The following is a 5,953-nucleotide window of genomic DNA, read 5'->3' as shown; positions in this document are numbered from 1 at the left end:
ATCCCCCGTTTGTGTGTTTTCACTCACTGATTACAGCATTAACTGACACAGATGTCACCTTATCTTCCTACAGAAGTTTGGTTTATTATTAGATTAGTGGCACTGCAGAGAGTTTGAATTGAAGTGAGATTCAAACCCGTGACGACTAAACAAAAACACACTGCTCTCTTTATCCCTGTGGGACTGGAATATTGCATATTATTGTTTCATCAAGTGTGACCTTGCTGCAACTGTTCCCACAGCTTCCTGATTTCTCCTGGAATGGAAGACTTTTCCTCGCTTAAACCTTTCTGAAAATTAGCCTTATGGCATTTCATGAAATGGTAGTAAAACATGAAAAGAGCTACAAGCTCCCCAATAAATTCAAGGTTTGAACGGTGAGCACACTCAGTGGGTGTGTTGGCTCCTACTGTTCACAGGCAGAGTGAAGTTCTGCTCGCTGTTTTATAGTTCCTGTCTGATGTGGGATCTGACAGAGGGAGATGGGGAGCTGGGGTACAGGTGGTGGTGGTTATATATGGAGAACGAGAGCAATGGAGGAAGGCTGAAGAGGATTATTAGGCACAAAGGAGATCTTTTCAAAAATGAATATCCTGCAGTTGGGTTGCAGTGTGAGACAAAACCTGTTTAATCAGATCAAAAACATAGCGCTACTGCTAAACTCGCTTCATGCAACACTGACCAAACCTTACCCAATATTACTGCCATGCCAAGACCTTAGTTCCTTTATAGGATTCCTCATTTTTTTATTAGATTAGATTAGATTCAACTTTATTGTCATTACACATGTACAAGTACAGAGCAACGAAATGCAGTTTAGCATCCAACCAGAAGTGCAACAGTAGTAAGTACCAATATACAGATAATAAGTAAGTATTTTATAGATAATAAGTTAACGCTCCAAGTGGAACTGTAGTATATAAATATGGAATATACAGATTGATTGATTGAGGTAATATGAACATATTATACAGGTTGATTGTGCATTAAATGTAGGTTGACTATTTACAGGTTTGATTTCTCTTATAGATGCTGCAAAGCCAAAAGAGAGGGAGGATGCTGCTATCTGCTGGTCATGAGTGGAATGACAACCAGATTGTTCAGTTTTTGTTTTTTTAAGACCTGTCAAGTAATCCACATATGAAACATTTGTTCAGGAGCAAGCCAGTGCACTTAAACTACAAAAAACTGGATTTTATATATGCACATGCAGACTTATACAACTCTTTCACCGCTCATATATTGTTCATACTTACCATAGAAATACATCATTTCAGACCAGAGGAACATTGGTTGTTGTTATGAAACCCATCACACTGCATTCATTATGTCAAGTCATGTTATTGCAGTGCAAATTTCAAAGTGTATTATCGAGGAAAAATAACTTGGATAAAAACTTTATAAATCTTTCATATTGATATAACATGGCTGAGGATGTTCATGGAACATATTTGTAACAACTACTGCATCCACCAGACTAAAAGGCCTCATCACATTCAAAGGTTTTACTGTAAAAAGAGGGGAAGCCGTCAGTGTTATGACTCGCTGGAAGGGAAAAACAGACCACAGGCTCACGGTCACGCCACTTCTCCAAGGACGAAGGTCCCACTGTGTCACAGGTGGCTCGCTTCCTCACAGTGCGTTGACAACTTTACACGACACCAGATGGCAATTTTGTCTGAACCAAGACTATGAACCGGGCTGGCGACACAACTTCAGCCTTGAGGAAGGCCACCTCTGCCTTTTAGAGCCCAGCATCCGGCGCAGACCCAGCATGCAATGCAGAGAACTCGAGACGAGTGATTGTGGCACATCCAGACTCACCTGCTGTCAATCAAACCCCTGAACCACAAGCATTGGCTCGCAGCCAAACACAACCAACCGCAATCAGTGTTCAGGTTGATACAGGTCTACCTCTGCACAGATTGAGCATCTGTTACCCTTTCAATTTATTTGACACGAAAGGGACATCTATGGAAAAAAGGTTTACCAAAAATTAGGAGCACTATCAACTATGTGTGACGCTGCCAAAATGATATGGGGTCAAGTTTTGCTTGATGATGAAAGGTCCAAGGCACTCTTCTAGCAAAAGGTTAAAAAGCCTTAAGTCATATGGCTATTTCATAACTTCTAAAAACATAGACAACGCTGGTGCATGTTTAGATACAGCTGTCTTACAACCCATCCATAGTGACAAAAATAGCCTTCTTCAGGGTTTAACCGTAAGTGTAAAGTTGACCCTTTAGTATCTACAAGATCATTGCAAACACCGGAGGAGAATGACTAATGCAACATGTAACCACCAGGTGGCTCTACAGGATGTCTGAAAGTAGAAAAACATTATGAAAACAAAACAAGAAAACATACATTTACAGACAAAGCAATATACAAGAAAAGAAAACATTATTATTATTATAAGAAAACATTATAACAATATATATAATCATTTACAGCAACAGCACCGGACCACACGCCTCAGAGAGACTACAAATAAGTAATGAAATCAATGTTTTCATTTTAGTAAGCTGTGGCCTGCAGTTGGAGTATATCAAAAGTTTCTCTCTGCAATAATAATTTCAGTAGATCGCAACCTCATATGTTCTTTATCATGGCGTCTTGGCCTTCAACCGTTAAGCTTTCTGGATTGCTGTTACAAATGCTTTGCCGTAGGGTTCACTTTATGCTCCGAGATAATCTTTCATTGTGTCTTCGTCCAGATTGCAGTATGTAAAAGCAACCACAGGTGCAAGATAAATGGGACACAACCAACGTAGTAGTGTTACAGTTCATGCATGTTTTTATGTCACACACTTCTATCTGAATACAACAATCACCTTGACGAATCCTGTGACGGATCACAGGATTCAGTGTAAAACCAGACAGCAGCGCCGTTGGATTCACAGCTTGGTCGCTCCGCAGCAGAGCCCTGAGCCAGACGGAGCCAGACGGACACAGGCTTGATGATGAAGCAGCGTCTACTCGTCATCCCTGGTTGCATATGGCTGTGGTGTCGTGCCCTCCACCTGTGCATGGCCTACAGTGTCTCTCTCTCTGTGTCTGTGATTGCCAGAGCGGAGCCTCACCAGCTGCATCCCATCCGGCAATGAATCATATGAGTTATGACCAACTAAAAAGTGATATTTCTCCTGTTTTATTGGAGTATCTTTAAGTCAAAGAAACCCCAAAAAGACAGAGAAACGTTTATAGGATGAAATCTGTTTCTGCTTGTTTACTCTAGCCACCAGTTGGGGGGTCCCAACTCCCAGTTTGTTAGTCATATAGAGCGAGCCAATTTAGACTGTGTTTAGAATTGGGATTTCTTTATCTGTTCAATTTGCATATCTTAACTGATGATCCTATTAGTGTGGTATGCAGAGATAACAATGTAATTGCTGAACTCTTAGTCATCGAAGGGAACAGCCAGTGATTGGTTTGTGTTACTAGAGAGGATGATTCTTTCTGCAACAAGGAGATATCGTTTCGTAAATGGGTGACGAGGGATGAGTCAGGGAAGCTGAGGCCGGTGACTAATAGTGCTGCTGTGAGGCCGTGTCCTTTTTGACGGAGAGGGGTCTCACGCACATTCACCCACGTACACGATCCCCACATCCCGCACACGTGGGCATGTGTTTGAAAAGACAGAGGAACCAAAAAAGAAGAAGGAAATGGAAAAAAGAAAACATTGTTCTTGACACATTCATGCCTCCTCCTTCTGCCCTTTTTCTTTTTTTTCTTTTTCACTCAATCAGAGATCCAGAAACAATCTGTCTGTTCTCTTCCTCACACTGATAATGAGTAACTGCTCAGTGTCAACAAGAGCTCCTCAGACCTCTGCTCACTGAGTGTGTGTGTGTGTGTGTGTGTGTGTGTGTGTGTGTGTGTGTGTGTGTGTGTGTGTGTGTGTGTGTGTGTGTGTGTGTGTGTGTGTTTGTTGTACTGTCGGTGCAGAAAAGGCCCTGGCCAATGGAAAGACGGCAGAATAATCTTAAACAAATAATCTGATGTGATTTGTGTTCACTTCATGCTAATCCTCTAAAATAATCTGTGTCAAGGATTAAGCAAGAAAAACAACAACCAAGAAATTAATTTCTGGGTTCATTGTATGTGTGTTTGTGTTCCTATGGTAACCAGCAGAGGGCAGTGTGGAGTTGTGAAAACTGACATGAGAAGCTGAAGCTTTTGTGGTGTTTTTTTCATCTAATAAAAGAAACGTCTCAATTTATGAGAAATGTTATTTGTATAATCTGGAACATTGTGCCATCATTTATCATCTGTTATAGTCGAGCTGTTGGGATGTGTTTTCAGCAGTGGAAATATAATATAAAGTACATTTAGTCTGGTACTATTACTAGTATTTCCATGTTATACTACTGTATGTACCATATACTTATACTTATACCATATTTCAGAGGCAGATATTGTACCTGTTACTTGACTACATGTATCTGACTGCTATGGTAGCTTTTTTTTTAGATTAAGACTTACATGTGACTGAAAATATGATGCATTTCTTTAAGTAAATGAGCCGTCAGCATATGAAGTATTAGCTACGTTTGTTCTTTTACTTTTAATTTAGAATTGCTTTTACTTTGAAAGGATCTGGATACTTCTTTACTGTGCTTTTTTAAATCTCATGTACCAGCATGTGATCCTACTTAGTTATGCAGTGTTTCCTATTGTGTCGATAGAGATGTTTTTAGAGGTTTTGTTTGCATTGACCCAGACTGAGGGGATCGTGTGTGCGTGTGTGTGTGTGTGTGTGTGTGTGTGTGTGTGTGTGTGTGTGTGTGTGTGTTATCAGAGTTTAGACAGCTTTGGCTTCCCAGCTGTGTAAACTGGTACCGCTCACTGCGACTGTGTCAGCACACTGAGACAGAGCCAGAGAAGAAAAGCAAGACAAGGGTTTTCCTTGAACTTTAATTTGACTGAACAATGAAAACAAGTATAGAGGTGCAGTTAATATAAAATAATGGATTAATACTCTGCTGTTTCTGTGTCCAATCCCTCATATCTGCTGTTAAAACTGCTTTGGCAACATGTCCGCCATCAGTCCGGCGGAGACCACTATACTGGGGTAAAGTGCAGTGACATGAAGTGACCCCGGCGCTTTGAGAAAAGGAGCTTTCAACAACAGAGAGGGGAAATGGAGGAAGGAGGGGGAGAGGAAGGCAGAGAACGGAGGCCGGTTCACTGGAAGTCCATCTCGACAGCAGAAAGACAAGGAAGGCTGTTTACTCACTCGTCCTGCATTTCATGCTCCATTCACTCCCAGCAGTCAGCCGGGCACACAGTCCCTGAGAGTCAGAGTCAAATGACCTCTTCACTCACTTCAGCTCCGCTTGATTCGTCTGGTCTGATTACAGAGGCATTTTAATTGTTTGATGTTTTTTTTATCCACGGCATCCAACTATGAGTCAGTGCTAAATATAAACATACTTTAGGTGGAGTCTCGTTGCATTCTCGTGTGGTCAAGGCTCCAAAGGAATTTTGTCACGTTGAGTCAGTGTGAAGGCCGTGAATCAACCTCATAGATCAGGTCTCAGGAGAGGCTGCTTGATTCCACAGCTGTGTTCTGTCGTTGGCTCTGAGGTGGCGGGATTGAAAGAGGACTCCTCTGGTGTGTTTGCCAGTGGTGGAAGATGTGTTGGTGTCCTGGGGACAGATGCTTTACCCAGAGAGCCGATCACACAGTTTGATAATACTACATTGCAATTAAAAGTCTTGCATTTAAAATCCTTGATCATAAGTAAAGAGGTATATATATTAAAAAAAAAGTGTGCAGGAAGTGGACCCTGTGGCTCATCAGATTCCTCACACTGATGCAACAGTGTGTAAGCAGACTTCTACGTTTGAAGCTGGTCGAGATGGAGTTTGTTTTCAATGAATCAGAAGATTATTAGTTGATTAGGAAAAGAAAAAAAAAATCAAAGTCCCACAAAATTAGTATTCATTT

The sequence above is a fragment of the Taurulus bubalis genome, assembly GCF_910589615.1.
Source record: "Taurulus bubalis genome assembly, chromosome: 7".
NCBI lineage: Eukaryota > Metazoa > Chordata > Actinopteri > Perciformes > Cottidae > Taurulus > Taurulus bubalis.
Note: the sequence above shows the minus strand (reverse complement) of the source record.